Genomic DNA, 16,812 nt, shown 5'->3' on the forward strand with positions numbered 1-16,812 from the left:
AGCCAGATTCTTTACCCCCTGAGCCACCTTGGTGCCAGTGGTAAAGGACCTGTCTGCCAATGCAGGGAATATAAAAGATGAAGGTTCAGTCCTTGAGTCAGGGAGATACCCTGCAGAAGGGAATGGCAACCCACTCCAGTATTCTTGCCTGGAGAATCTAATGGACAGAGGAGCCTGGCGAGCTACAGTCCATAGACTCTCAAAGAATCAGACACTGATGATGCAACTAAGCAAACAGATATGTAGAACAATTTCAGTTCAGTTCAGTCACTCAGTCATGTCCAACCCCTTGAGACCCCATGGACTGCAGCACACGAGGCTTCCCTGTCCATCACCAACTCCCAGAGTTAGCTCAAACTCATGTCCATCAAGTCGGTGATGCCATCCAACCATGTTGCCCCCTTCTCCTCCTGCCTTCAATCTTTCCCAGCATCAGGGTCTTTTCCAGTGAGTCAGTTCTTCACATCAGGTGGCCAAAGTATTGGAGTTTCAGCTTCAGCATCAGTCCTTCCAGTGAATATTCAGGACTGATTGCCTTTAGGATTGACTGGTTTGATCTCCTTGCAGTCCAATGGACTCTCAAGAGTCTTCTCCAACACCACAGTTCAAAAACACTCACCTTTCTTTATAGTCCAACTCTCACATTCATACGTGACCACTGGAAAAACCGTAGCCTTCACTAGATGGACCTTTGTTGGCAAAGTAATGTCTCTGCTTTTTAATATGCTGTCTAGGTTGGTCATAACTTTCCTTCCAAGGAGTAAGCATCTTTTAATTTCATGGCTGCAGTCACCATCTGCAGTGATTTTGGAGCCAAAAAAAATAAAGTCAGCCACTGTTTCCAATGTTTCCCCATCTATTTCCCATGAAGTGATGGGACCAGATGCCATGATCTTCGTTTTCTGAATGTTGAGCTTTAAGCCCACTTTTTCACTCTCCTCTTTCAGTTTCATCAAGAGACTCTTTAGTTCCTCTTCACTTTCTGCCATAAGGGTGGTGTCATCTGCATATCTGAGGTTATTGATATTTCTTCTGGCAATCTTGATTCCAGCTTGTGCTTCTTCCAGCCCAGCATCTCTCATGATGTACTCTGCATATAAGTTAAATAAGCAGGGTGACAATATACAGCCTTAATGTACTCCTTTTCCTATTTGGAACCAGTCTGTTGTTCCATGTCCAGTTCTAACTGTTGCTTCCTGACCTGCATACAGATTTCTCAGGAGGCAGATCAGGTGGTCTGGTATTCCATTTCCTTCAGAATTTTCCAGTTTATTGTGATCCACACAGTCAAAGGCTTTGGCATAGTCAATAAAGCAGAAATAGATGTTTTTCTGGAACTCACTTGCTTTTTCAATGATCCAGTGGATGTTGGCAATTTGATCTCTGGTTCCTCTGCCTTTTCTAAAACCAGCTTGAACTGGAGAGACTCATATGCTCCAGATATATATTTGTGTGTGTTTGTGTGTGTGTGTTCCATCTTAAAATCTCATTCCATTCCTACCTTCCACTCCCAACCTTCTCCTGCCAAACACACGCGCAGACACACACACACACACACACACACACACACACACACATTCAACTTTGTTAGTAGAATCTTATTTCTTTTTAGTCCTTCTTTTGGAGGTAATGAATTTCTTTACCCTGCCCCCTACCATGCTCATGCCTTCTAATCTCCAGGGGTCTTGAAAGTGTGCCCTAGACAAAATCCTTTTGGCGTGTGTTCACTCTATTGGCAACAGGAATGGGGATGTATGACAAAGATAGAATAGTATTCACAACGTGCTTAATGTATCATATGGTGAAATGTTCTTAAATTTGGCTACTGGGCTTTTCAGTTAAATGTCTTATAAATTTATTCCTAATGAACTGCCCAGAGTTGACAACAGGACAGACCATATCCCACAGCACAACTAACTAGAAGCTACCTTCTCAGTAAGAAGGGGAGTTGCATTAGCAATGATATTTCGATGGTCTGACAGAAGTGGCTTCATGTTCTTCTGCAACATATATATGTACATTCTAGACACATACACATATATATGTACATTCTATCTGTAACAGGAACATTATATATTCACATATGTAATTATTATTCATGATATTAAAATAATGACTTTATCTGTTTAACAGTTTTAGGTTTACAGAAAAATAAGCACAAAATGCACAGAATTCCCATACACCCCATAATCCCCTCTTGCCCCCAGTTTTCCTGTTATTAACATCTTGCATCATTGTGGTATTTGTAGTAATCAATGAGCCAGTATTGTTACATTGTTAATAATTAAAACACTAAAGTTTATTCTTTGTAAGTTCTATGGATTTTGACAAATATTTAATGAGGTGTATCCACCATTACAGTATCATACTGAATGATATCACTGCCCTAAAAATTCTCTATGCTCTCTATCCATCCCTCCTTCACCTTCCCTCTGAACCCCTGGCAACCACTGATGCTTTTGTTGTCTCCACAGTTTTTCTAGTGTCATAGATTTAGAATTATACGGCATGTAGCTTTTTTAGATGGGCTTCATTCACTTGGCAATATGCATTTAACAGAGTTTTAAATAAAAGCATTTGACTACAAAGTTTGTTGAAAAAGAAAGTAAATTCCATTAAGTGTAGTTTCATCACGAACTTCCAAAATTAGTGATTAAAGAAAACAGATCTACGCTCTTTAACTTGTTGCTGAGGCAGATAATTTTTTCAGTTTTTCTTAAGACAGTAGATTAATGTTTATTGTTACTGCACCAAGTAAAGAGTGAGGGAACACAGTGCTCTGTGAACAACCTTGGAGTTTCACTGCAGTTTTGAGAGGTCCTCCCTGCTAAACTGCATATTCTGTGTACATTTTCACAAACCAGTTATATTCCTGAGATAAAATCTCAAGGATTTTCACCATCATTGCTTGTTAAAATATTTGTTGCAAGGATTAAATGAGCATGTGTGTAACATGATTAAAGTGAAACCTACTTTATGGAGTAAATATGAGGATAAAATGTAATAATACATTTAAAATACAACACTTCCTGGTACACAGTAAGTGTTCAATAAATATTACCTATTATTATTTTTAGCACAACTGCTGATTTCCTTTCTCTGTAAAGGCCATTGTGTGAAAAGGAGGGTGTACTTGAACATTGATGGGGAAGCAGCAAGTTAAAGAGGCAGTAGATCAATGATCAGGTGGCACTAGTGGTGAAGAACCTACCTACCAAAGCAGGAGATGTGGGTTCGATCCCTGGGTCAGGAAAATTCCCTGGAGGAGGGTATGGCAACCCACTCCAGTATTCTTGCCTCGAGAATCCCATGGCCAGAGGAGCCTGGCGGACTACAGTCCATGTTACAAAGAGTCAGACCCAACTGAAGCTACTTAGCATACACACAGCACAGATCAATGATTAAGAGCTCTGGCCATGGAGTATGGTCATATGGGTTCAAAAGTCTAGTTTTGCTTGTTACTAGCTAACTTGAAGTTACTTAATCCTTCTGTAAGACTACCTCCTGTGTAAATGAGGAGACTAATAATTCCTATCTAAGTGGTTCTTTGCCAGGGCCTGACATTGGCTCTGCTCTACAGCAGTGATTAAGGTGCCATCACGAGAGGGGTATAGACTGCACTCTGGACCATCTGGGTAAATCCTGGCCCCTTTGATTTTGGGGAATGTGATGGGGCAAGTTATTTAGTACTTCCTTGTTTCCGTTTCATATTTGCATAAGTGAAAGTGTTAGTTGCTTAGTCATGGTTAGACTCTTTGTGACCTACCTCATGGACTGTGGCCCATCAGTCTCCTCTGTCCATGAGATTTCTGCAGGCAAGAATACTGGAGTGGGTTGGCATGCCCTCCTTCAGGGGATCTTCCCGACCCAAGGATGGAACCCAGGTCTCCTGCATTGCAGGCAGATACTGTCTGAGGCACCAGGGAAGCCCTGCATAATGCATAATTAGTTAATAAATAATAGCTTTAATAATTAGAAAAATAAAAAATATCCAAAAAAGGATGTTTGGAGAAAATGGGCAGTGCGTTTTGTGATAGAAACAAGCATTTGAGATGTTTTTTCCCATTCCTAGAAATTGCTAAACCACTGGATGAGCATCATTGGAATTTATTGTTGAGTAGCGGTTGTGGTGTAGTCTGTCATCACTGGATAGGAAAACAGCCTCCTGAAAACAGGTCACTTACCCTCTCTGAGTTGCTCTCCATGAAAAATAAATAAGGGACATGTGCCCTACTTATCTCTCAGGGGTTTTGTTAGATGATATAGATTGTGTGTGACTTCATGTTAATTCAGTATACATTGGGCATCGTCCTAGATGTTATGGGTAAGAAGGCCAATAAGAAAAGATTTCTATCCTCCCTGAGCTTATCCATGAGAAGGAAGTGACTGTATGTGTTAGCCACTCTGTTGTGTCTGACTCTTTGCAACCCCATGGACTGTAGCCCCCCAGACTCCTCTGCCCATGGAATTCTCCCAGCAAGAATACTGAAGTGAGTAGCCATTCTCCTCTCTGGGACATCTCCCTGACCCAAGGACTGAACCTGGGTCTCCTGCACTAAAGGCAGATTCTTTACTGTCTGAGCCACCAGGGAAGCCTGAAGGAAGTAAATACAACCATAATTGTGCATAATGAAGTGTCAGAGGTACTCTGATGAAGGTTTGTACAGGGCACAGCTTGGTCACAAATGTGAGTGATTGTCTCCATCTGAGGTTAATGAGGAATGGCTCCCTGGAGGCAGTGACACCCAACGCAACCTGTGAACATGCTTGGCTTGCCTCATGGTGGGGTCCAGTTGAAAATGAGCTGAGGTCCTGAAGTATCGCAGACACTATTGTGTCGTCAATCTATATCTGAACTTGAAAAACTTAGTTGAATTGCTGGGATCATTTTCAAGAGTACTAAGACCTGATGATGAGAATTTATAACACTGTTTTGTTGATGAAATTTTATCATTTTATTCAGTGTTTGTTTAAAGCATACTTCCCCCCTAATAAATATAGAAAGACTGATAGCGTAAGAAAAATCACTATTTTGTAACCTCCAATGTAAAAACTGATTCAGATCACCAAGAATAGATGTTTCACCTTAAACAGTAGGTGAGAGATTCTTGGAGAACAGGATAGTCTCTCAGTTTGGGAACTTTCCTGATGGTTCAGATGGTAAAGAATTTGCCTGCAGTGCAGGAGACCCGGGTTCGATCCCTGGGTTGGAAAGTTCCTCTGGAGACGGAAATGACAACCCACTCCAGTATTCTTGCCTGGAGAATTCCATGGACAGAGAAGACTGGTAGGCTACAATCCATGGGGTCACAAAGAGTCGGACACTACTGATGACATTAAAGTATCAGCCCACAGATAACTTAGTGATTACAGAGAGACAAAATATGTCTTTATGATGGAGAGGTGACCACATTTACCAAGTGATGGAGCTCGGCACTGCCAGGAGAGGGATAGCCTGAAGTCTTGCCTACTGATGTTATGTGACAGGAGGAATATAGCATCATCTATAATGTGTTCTCCTAGAAATGTTCAAACTGAACCTAACGCAAGGGAACAGACAAATCCTAGATATGGAATGTTCTGTAGGACTCTTCAAATAGTTTAATATTACAAACAGAGGAAGCAAAGGGACAGATGAAAATTGAGGGAGTCCTTGGACTGCAAGGAGATCCAACCAGTCCAATCTAAAGGAGATCAATCCTGGGTGTTCATTGGAAGGACTGATGCTAAGGCTGAAACTGCAATACTTTGGCCACCTCATGTGACGAGTTGACACTGGAAAAGACTCTGATGCTGGGAGGGATTGGGGGCAGGAGGAGAAGGGGACAACAGAGATTGAGATGCCTGGATGGCATCACCGACTCGAAGGACATGAGTTTGAGTGACCTCCGGGAGTTGGTAATGGACAGGGAGGCCTGGCATGCTGTGATTCATGGGGTCGCAGAGAGTCAGACTCGACTGAGCGACTGAACTGAACTGAACTGAAAGCAGGCTGGAAGAAGCACAAGCTGGAATCAAGATTGCCGGAAGAAATATCAATAACCTCAGAGATGCAGATGACACCACCCTTATAGCAGAAAGTGAAGAGGAACTAAAGAGTCTCTTGATGAAAGTGAAAGAGGAGAGTGAAAAAGTTGGCTTGAAGCTCAACATTCAGAAAACGAAGATCATGGCATCTGGTCCCATCACTTCATGGGAAATAGATGGGGAAACAGTGGAAACAGTGTCAGACTTTATTTTTTGGGCTCCAAAATCACTGCGGATGCTGATTGCAGCCATGAAATTAAAAGATGCTTACTCCTTGGAAGGAAAGTTATGACCAACCTAGATAGCATATTAAAAAGCAGAGACATTACTTTGCCAACAAAGGTCTGTCTAGTCAAGGCTATGGTTTTTCCAGTGGTCATGTGTGGATGTGAGAGTTGGACTGTGAAGAAAGCTGATCGCCAAAGAATTGATGCTTTTGAACTGTGGTGCTGGAGAAGACTCTTGAGAGTCCCTTGGACTGCAAGGCGATCCGACCAGTCCATTCTAAAGGAGATCAGTCCTGGTTGTTCATTGGAAGGACTGATGCTGAAGCTGAAACTCCAATACTTTGGGCACCTCATGAGAAGAGTTGACTCACTGCAAAAGAGTCTGATGCTGGGAGGGACTGGGGGCAGGAGGAGAAGGGGATGACAGAGAATGAGATGGCTGGATGGCATCACCGACTTGATGGAGGTGGGTTTGAGTGAACTCCGGAAGTTGGTGATGGACAGGGAGGCCTGGTGTGCTGTGATTCATGGGATCGCAAAGAGCTGGACACAACTGAACGACTGAATTGAACTGAACTGAAGCAGACATAACAGCCAAATGAAATATATCAACCTTGATTATTAGAACCTAGACTGAAAAAATAATCTAGCAAAAAGGACATAATGAAACAATTGAGAAAGTTTGGATATGACTGCCTGTTAGGTGTGGTACTGATGTGAAGTTGTGTAGAGGAATCACATTTTCTTGAGAACTGAAATATTTAGAGGTGATATGTTCTGATGTATGTATGCAGCTTAACTTTTGGATGGTTGAGAAAATAGTATTCATGTGTGTGAATAGGGGGAGGGGATGAGGGAAGAAAGGATATCAGATGTGGCAAAAACATTACTACTTAGTGAATTTAGGTGAGGTTGTATGGGTTTTACTGCATTGTTCCTTGACATTTTTCAGTAACAAAATAGAACATACTTCTTATTTTAAAACAAGGTTTAAAAATGGTTCTAATATAATGTTCTGCCTATTAATGTATGTAAGTATGCATATAGACATATGTAGTTTGTAGAAATCATTTGCTTTGCATGTTTTTAATACAATGGAAAATTTACCTTCTAGGCTTGCTTATCAGAGCAGGCAATGGCACCCCACTCCAGTACTCTTGCCTGGGAAATCCCATGGACGGAGGAGCCTGGTAGGCTACAGTCCATGGGGTCACTAAAAGTCGGACATGACTGAGTGACTTCACTTTCACTTTTCACTTTCATGCATTGGAGGAGGAAATGGCAACCCATTCCAGTGTTCTTGCCTGGAGAATCCCAGGGACAGAGGAGCCTGGTAGGCTGCCGTCTATGGGGTTGCACAGAGTCAGACACGACTGATGCGACTTAGCAGCAGCAGTAGCAGTAGCAGGCTTGCTTATAGTAACATTCTACATTAGGATATCACATTTCTTGATAAAAAATAGGGCTCAAAAATGCCATGAATATGTGATCCTGAAAATTACTTAATCATGCATTAATATAAGTGTACAGTTATATTCAATTTTGCACAAATTATGTAGTAAACTGAAAATGTACAATTAACACCAAGGAGACTGAAACATATATATATAGATTTGTAATAGTGTGTGTGTATGCTTAGTCAGTCATTCATGTCCGACTCTGAGACACCATGGACTATAGCCCACCAGGCTCCTCTGTCCCTGAGGATTTTTCCAGAAAGAATACTGGAGTAGGTTGCCATGCCCTCTTCCAGGGGATCTTCCCAACCCAGGGATTGAACCCAGGTCTCCTGCATTGCAGGTGGATTCTTTACCGCCTGAACCACCAGGGAAGCCCATAAATGTGTATATCTAGATGCGGACACAGTTGTAATGTGTAAGTTTTGGTGTCTGTACTACTTTATCACTTCTATCATCCTCCCCTTTTTCACGTGTTATGCAGAGCTAGTGGTAGCACAATTTCTGAAACACTTCCACTTGAATAATTGATTGAATTAAGATACCCCATACCACAAACAACAGAAACGTGGAAATACAGACTATTCCTATGATTATCACATTGATAAATATTCAATACTATCTCAATAATTTAATTAAAACGTATTGCTTCAAAATGTGTATAGACAGCCTCAATATTTTCTTTTCTTTGAAAATCTTTTGCAGAGGGAAATCCTGACTATCTCTGTTTGTCATTAGATCACATTGTAAAATGTTCTGTGTAAATGGGCGTAACATACTTCAGTAGTACTGCTGCTGCTGCTGCTAAGTCACTTCAGTCGTGTCCAACTCTGTGTGACCCCATAGACGGCAGCCCACCAGGCTCCCCCGTCCCTGGGATTCTCCAGGCAAGAACACTGGAGTGGGTTGCCATTTCCTTCTCCAATGTGTGAAAGTGAAAAGTGAGAGTGAAGTTGCTCAGTCATGTCTGACTCGTAGCGACTAATAGTAGTAAAAATGATGTAAGATAGGAAGACATTGCATGCCTGCATGCTGAGTCATTTCAGTTGTGTCCAAGTCTTTGCACTCCCATGGACTGTACCCAGTCTCCTCTGTTTATGGTATTTTCCAGGCAAGAGTACTGGAGTGGGGTGCCATTTCCTACTCCAGGGGTTCTTCCTGACCTGAGGATTAACCTGCATCTTCTGTGTCTTGTACATTGGTAGACAGATTCTTTTACCACTAAGCCACCTGGGAAACCCCAGAAATACATTATTTATACTCAAAAAGTCTCTGAATACCTCAATAAATTGTTTTAACTCCCAATTTAATAGATGCTGCTTTGCACATGGTAGGCACCAGAAATACTTGTTTAATAAAGATTACTTAAATGAACTACCTTACACTGAGCGACTGAGCATGCACACATGCACACACAAAGGACTTCGGTTTAAGTTGATTTGGATCAATCAGAAACACTTACCGAGCACATTCTGGATGCCAGGCACTGTATCTGGCACTGGAGAAAAAAAATAAATAAAAATCCTTATTCTTGAATAGATCACAATACAGATTGGGTACAAGTATCTGAGTTATATCATGCAATACATTTTGACAAGTGTTGTGAATTTCTGTCAGTCAGTCAGTTCAGTCGCTCAGTCATGTCCGACTCTTTGTGACCCCATGAATCACAGCAAGCCAGGCCTCCCTGTCCATCACCAACTCCTGGAGTTCATTCAAACCCACCTCCATTGAGTCGGTGATGCCATCCAGCCATCTCATCCCCCGTCGTCCCCTTCTCCTCCTGCCCCCAATCCCTCCCAGCATCAGAGTCTTTTCCAGTGAGTCAACTCTTCACATGAGGTGGCCAAAGTATTGGAGCTTCAGCTTTAGCATCAGTCCTTCCAATGAACACCCAGGACTCATCTCCTTTAGAATGGACTGGTTGGATCTCCTTGCAGTCCAAGGGACTCTCAAGAGTCTTCTCCAACACCACAGTTCAAAATTTCTGTGGTTTTGTGTAAATGCCAAAAGCAAAGTCTCCTGACATAGATAGTATTTCCTTTCATTTTTGAATTTTTACTGGATGGACAGCTTTTTTCATCACCATCATTAAGATGTTGCTCTACTGTTCTTTTGTTACACAGTTACTGACAAAAAATCCACTGTTTTTGTTCTGTTTGTTATTCTCTAGGTAATGATTTTTTTACCCCTCTGGTTGCCTTGAAAATTTCTCTTTATTTTTATTTTTTGCGGCAGTCTGACTATGATACCTGTGTGTGCCTGTGTGTGTGTATCCTCAGGGTTCTCTGTGCTTTTTAGGTTTGTGGGGTTTTGTCTTTCATTAATTTCAGGAAATTTAGGTGTTATCTCTTGGAGTGATTCTTCCCAGTTCTCTCTCTCCTCCTTGTAGAAGTACACTTACATCTATGTTAGATGATTTGACATCATCTCACAGCTCTTGGATGTTCTTTTCTCTTTCATCACTCTTTTTTTGTCATTTTAATTTTTGGTTAATTTCCACTTTTCTGTCTTCAAAGTCATTGATTCTTTCCTCAGCTTTGCTTAATAAAGGAACTGTTGATTTCTTATATCATGATTTTTTTCCATTTAGCATTTTATTATAGTTTCCATTTCTTTCTGATTCTCTCCGTCTGTCCGTGCATGTTGCCCACTTTTTCCACCATATACTTTAACAAATTATTTATAGTTATTTTTAAATTCTTATGTGAAGTACCACATCTAGGTCATTATTTCTGGTTCTGTTGATTGATTTGTCTCTTGACAGTACGTCGATTTTTTCTTTGCTTTTTTGTCTTATTTTTTAATGCATTGTGTGCATTGTGTATTGAAGAATAATAGACCTTGAATTAAACAGTTTCAGATCTAGGAATAGCCACTCTTCTTCTGCTAGGTTATTAGCATGGGATGTTGAATCATTCTAGTCAGTATTCAGGGCTTCCCTGGTGACTCAGACAGCAAAGAATCTGCCTTCAATGCAGGAGACGCTCGTTTGATTCCCTGGGTCAGGAAGATCACTTGGACAAGGAAACAGCAACCCACTCACTCTAGTATTCTTGCCTGGGAAATCCCATGGACAAAGGATACTGGCAGGCTACAGCTCATGGGGTCTCAAAGAGTTGGACACAACAGCGATTAAACAACCAACAGTCAGTATTTAAGCAAGGTTTGGATTTTATTACTGCTATTGACATCCTCAGTGAAATCAGAGGCTTCAAATTCTTTTAACAGTGGGTTGTGTTCACCTTGTCTTTTGTATGGGGCTTGGGGTACTGAGGAGTTATTTTGGTATTCTACACTCTCAGCCTGTATTCATTCTTGGCCACCTGCCTTGATCCATGGTCCTGCCCTTTTCCCAGCTGTCGTTGTGTATAATTCAGTTGTGGAGCTTGTAGTGGGGGTAGAAGTTCTTGATTTTCCTGGTCCAACCTCAATTCCAGGCAGTATGCCGAGGCTTCAAAAGTGTGCCCTTGTGAGTATTCATTCCCTTTGCTTCTGTGGCAGCCAGACTCTGCCTTGAATCTGGGGTGAGTTTGGGGCAGGAGAAGTACTCTCTCCCCTCCCCCAGCAGAAGCAAATCTTTCTTATTGGTGCAGAATAACTGGTCCAAGAGTGTTTCCTTCACATCCTCCAGGGAAGCTATCTTTTGCTTCTACCCTCCCTATAGAAGCAATGGGTCTGTGACTAGTTCCTAGGGTCACGAAGGAGCATTTCCTACCCGCCACCACACGATGGGGGGAAGGCTGAGAATGACTGCTGTCCTTCTTCCGATGGCTTAAAGCTTTTGCTTCTTATGAAAATAAGGTCCAAAGAAGTAGGCAGTGTTTTGTGCCTGTTCCTCAGAGTCACCAGGTCACCAGTGATGAGGTTTGATCTCGTCCCCTTCCCTGTCCTTACTGTTTCTCTAAGAATCTGGGGGAGGCTTGTGCAGAAGAGCATGCAAGTGGGTGCAAACTTCCCTATGCCTGGCACTTCCTGTCATTCTATCATATGACATATGTCATATCATATCATATTCTAGTGATATGCTAACCCACTCTCAGCCTTTAGGGATTTGTTAAATTTTTCTCTTGTTTCTTCTTACTTCTATTACAGTCACTTTCCCCTTCATGCTTTGACTCAGATGAATCCGTTTGTGTATCCTTATGTCCCAGAGGGACTCTTCACTGTGGAATTCAGTTCCATTGGTTGCCTCCTTACCTCAACTCTCAAGAAAAGTTATGATTTCGTAAATAATTCTGGTTTTTCTTATTATGATGGTGGGAGCAACATTTGATTGTTGTTTTTAAAAATCAATTCATTTGTTTGTTTGCTGTTCTTAAATATTTACTTATCTATTTATTTGGCTGCATCCGATCTTAGTTGGAGCATGCAGGGTCTTCCTTGCATCATGCAGGATCTTTTATGTAGTGCACAGACTCTAGTTGTGGCACATGGGCTCAATAGTTGCAGTATGTGGGCTTAGTTGCTCTGCAGCATGTGGGAGCTTAGTTCCCTAACCAGGGATTGAACCTGCATTCCCTGCACTGCAAGGTGGGTTCTTAATCAATGGACCACCAGGGAAGTACCAATACATTTGCTATCTTTAATATACTCATGAGACAAGAAAAGGTCATTTAAAAATTGGACACCTCTGTGGTTGGCTGACTAAAGTGCAATTACTGAAACCTGAGAATTTGATTTTAGAATAAATAAATAAGTTATGTTGGGGCTGGTATCCACAAGTGGGAAGTTTTCTTCAGGAGTAGTTAGAGACATAGAGCATGTGAATTCCCTATTAGCAGGTCTTCCTGGGATTCATATTGTTGTTCAGCCACTCAATTCTGTCCAACTCTTTGCTACCCCATGGACTGTAGCTCGCCAGGCTTCCCTGTCCTTCACTATCTCCTGGAGTTTGTTCAAACTCATGTCTATTGAGTCAGTAATCCCATTCAACCATCTCATCCTCTGTCGCCCCCTTCTCCTCCTGCCCTCAATCTTTCCCAGCATCAGAGTCTTTTCCAACGAGTTGGCTCTTTGCATCAAGGATTCATGTAGAGAAAATATTGTTGATTATCCTTCTAGTCTACCTAGTTTATCTAATCTAAAATCCTGGTTTTCTTCTAGGCACTGTTGTGGTATTTTTAAGAATTATTAATACAAAGATATCCTCCGTTTGCTTTCTGTGGTCCCAGCAGAAAGAGATGTCACGCTGAAATAGGGTGATTTAAGAAGAGGAGTTAATAAAGTTTACAAAGACCTAAGCAGTGTGTAGAGATAATACCAGGAAGAGTGATGTATTGCCATGCCAGTGACAGTGGGGCTCTGCTATCATCAGGGGCTGAAAGGGAAAGAAGAGTGAGCAGCTGGAGAAAATTTGAAGAAAAAGAGAGCTGTGTAGGCCGGGCACCCAGGTGGCACTGTGACCTTTGATTTATGGATGCAGCTTGTCCCTGGTGACCCCAAAGAGAGGCATCCAAAGGAATAAATACTTCAACTTCACTGTCCTGCTTCCTTATCTTCTGTCTGTGGTCTCTGTGGATTGACCCCATTCCACACGGAACAGACGAACCTCCCAGGGCACAGAGCAGGTGGGAAGGCTGGAGAGTGTATCTGGAGAGGCACATAAGGAGCTCTCCCACACATCTGGGGACTCTGCATGGCCATGGAGACTCCCTTTTTCCATTTTTCTGCCTTATTTTGTAGATAATAGCACTTTTCCATCTCTTCATTATTTCTTAGAAAAACTTTTAACAGGGTTTGTTTTGTTGACTAGATATTACTGGTTAAAGAAACTCTGTAATGTTTTACCAGAGGACTTTCTTGAGAAGAGAGCAAATTAATTATAGGAGACCAAAGTCATTGAATTAGGATGAACTGGTAATTCACTAGTGGCCAAGTGGCTCCTCCTGAACTCACTGGTTCAGCCTCTAAGCTGGCTGCAGAAGCCTCAGTCCTCTCGCCTTGGTGTTTGGCGAGCTTTGTGAGGAGGACGTTGCAGCAGGCAGCTGAGTTAGGCTGCGGTACGGTCAGGGTCTGCTTGTGAGTGACCTGCTGTCTCCTGTACCTCATCCTCTGTGTTCCCAGTGTGGGGGTGGAATGAGGAGCATAAGTTTCAGAAACATCAAAATGAGCTCCTCAGCAGGAATGGCTGGAGACCCTGGAGAAGACTGGTCAATGTCTCTTGCTGAAGTCAGAGAAAAGCGGCAGAACTGCAAACAGCGACAGGCTCTGCCGGGAATGACTAAGCCTGGTTTGAATCATGAAAGAAACTATCACGAGTCACAAGGCAGATTTTACAGCTTCGCCTGTGCACCTGCACAATCAGCAGGAACTTCTGAACATGAAAGATAATGATATAAGCATGTGCAGGGACAGGGTGCCCAGAGATACAATATGCTCCTCTAGTGGATATATGCCGGAGAAGGCACTGGCGACCCACTCCAGTACTCTTGCCTGGAAAATCCCATGGACGGAGGAGTCTAGTGGACTGCAGTCCATGGGGTCGTGAAGAGTCGGACACGACTGAGCAACTTCACTTTCCCTTTTCCCTTTCATGCATTGGAGAAGGAAATGGCAACCCACTCCAGTGTTTTTGCCTGGAGAATCCCAGGGACGGGGGAACCTGGTGGGCTGCTGTCTATGGGGTCGCACAGAGTCGGACACGACTGAAGCGACTTAGCAGCAGCAGTGGATATATGCAATCTATCTTGACAGATCTACCACCTCACCTTTTAACCAATCTGATTCTCATTTCACAAAATGCTCTAATCAGTGGATATAAGAATGTGTGCTAGAAACACTTGAAAGATAACTGGGCATATGATACAATGGAAATGTATCCATATTTGTTTTGCGCCATATACTCCTATATTTTTTATTAAAAAATTGTGTAATTAAATTTTAATTGCACAATTAAATGTTTATAATTTACATTTTAATTAAACTCTGTATAGTATTTGTGCAATTAAAAAGGAATGCTTCTATAGCTCTACAAACACAGAGAATATGGTAGTTCTTAATACTGGCTATGCACCAGACTCACCTGTTCTTATGGACTCAGTGTTTGTGTCCCCCCAGATTCATATATCGAAACCCTACCTCCCCCCAGTACGATTCAGTGACTCACTATAGAGTTAAACTGCCTTCTTGAATCCTGGCTCTGTCAAGTATTAGCTGTGTGATATTGGGTTGGTTATCTAACTTCTCTGGCCCTCAGATTCTCTTCTGTAAAATGGGGATAATAACAGTACCTACCTCGGAGGGTTGTTGTTGTTGTTTAGTAAAGTGCTGAGACCAGATCCTGGCACATAATAGAGTGCTGTCATGAGTATTTACTGTTTTATTATTTATTCATTCCAAGTGTAGACTAATCTAGCCTGACAGTGAGGGTCTGAGTTATAGAATGCAATTTGAGAAGCAGGCATAATTTTATTCTTTAACACAGAAGTCTGTTTGAAACTACTAGCCATAAACATTTGTCTTTTATTTCTTTTCTTTTTAAAGTTTTTATTGGAGCCTAGTTGATTTACAATGTTGTGTTAGTTTCAGGTATACAGCAAAGTGAGTCAATCAGACATACACATATAAACAATCTTTTTTATTTTTTAGATGCTTTTCTCATATAGGCCTTTACAGAACATTGAGTAGAGTTCCCTGTGTTACGCAGCGGGTTCTTATTAGTTTTCTATATTCCTCAATCACTAAGTCTTGTCTGGCTCTTTGTGACCCCATAGACTGCAGCACACCAGGCTTCCCTGTCCTTCACTATCTTTTTGAGTTTGCTCAAACTCACGTCCACTGAGTCAGTGACACCATCCAACCATCTCATCCTCTGTCACCCACTTCTCCCCCTGCCCTCAATCTTTCCCAGCATCAGGGTCTTTTCCAATGAGTCAGCTCTCTGCATCAGGTGGCCAAAGTACTGGAGCTTCAGCTTCAGCTTCAGCATCAGTCCTTCCAGTGAATATTCAAGGTTTATTTCCTTTAGGATTGATTGGTTTGATTTCCTTGCTGTCCAAGGGACTCCTAAGAGTCTTCTCCAGCACCACAGTTTGAAAGCATCAATTCTTTGATTTTCTTTATGGTCCAATTCTCACATCCATACATGACTACTGGAAAAACCATAGCTTTCACTTTTATGGACTTTTGTTGACAAAGTGATGTCTCTGATTTTTAATATGCTATCTAGCTTTTCTTCCAAGGAGCAAGCATCTTTTAATTTTATATGTGTATATGTCAGTCCTGAACTCCAATCTCCCAGTTAATCTCTCCCCACTCATCCCCATAAGTTTGTTTCCTACGTCCATGACTCTACTTCTGTTTTGTGAATAAATTCACTTAGCAGGGGCCATGCTTATCTTCTCTGTATTGTTCCAGTTTTAGTATATGTGCTGTTGAAGCAAACACCTTTATTTTCTATTAGTAAGTTCCTTATTTCTACCTGCATCCCAACTCTGGCTGGGGTATAGAAAAATCACAAGGGATGCTACAGAACCTCAGAGCCATTAGGATGGTGGCTTGCTACATTACATCCAGAAGGGTAATGGTGGGAACTGGATGGGCAGAGACCTCATGGGGAAAGTTGAATTTATATTGAGACTTAAAAGATGAGTAGCATTATGATATATAGTGATGAGTATTTTATTTAGAGAAAGTGAGAAATCCTGGGGCAGAGTCAAAAGATCCAATGAGAAGGGGGGTGTTGATAAGTCAGTTTAGAAATGTTTAGGGTCACAGTTTCAGATGGTAAAGTTCTAAACAGGAGATTAGTTCATCTTCAACTTGGTGATGGGATTGTAATGCTTATATAAGTAAAGACTAAATAATTTTTGAAATGAGTTAGATAATCCACTAAGCAGAATGATCAACTTTAACCCAGAACTATTTTAACACCAGAAGGACGTGGATTGAGAGGGCATTGGTTGAATAAGTTTCTTTCACATTGTATCGAACAGTGAATAACTTTCAAAATCTCCTCTTCTCTTGTTATATAAAACTGAATGACATTTATACCTTAATAGATATATGAGGAAAAACCTGGGTTATAAGTTTGATCTTTAGTTGGAGCAGATTTTACTAGTCTCTTATTTCTCAGGATTTCAGGGCAAGACCTATATAGT

At 41.6% G+C, this 16,812-nt stretch overlaps 1 non-coding gene across 1 annotated transcript; it reads right to left on the reverse strand.

The window, feature by feature from the left end:
* Nucleotides 1–15,997: 15,997 nt before the first annotated feature.
* On the reverse strand, nt 15,998–16,099 carry LOC129562218 (U6 spliceosomal RNA). The gene has a single exon (XR_008687141.2). It is a non-coding gene; the product is annotated as a U6 spliceosomal RNA (small nuclear RNA).
* Between the last annotated feature and the right edge of the window lie 713 nt (nt 16,100–16,812).

The sequence above is a fragment of the Moschus berezovskii genome, chromosome 5, assembly GCF_049115385.1.
Source record: "Moschus berezovskii isolate FMDL1 chromosome 5, NW_MosBer_1.0, whole genome shotgun sequence".
Classification (NCBI taxonomy): domain Eukaryota; kingdom Metazoa; phylum Chordata; class Mammalia; order Artiodactyla; family Moschidae; genus Moschus; species Moschus berezovskii.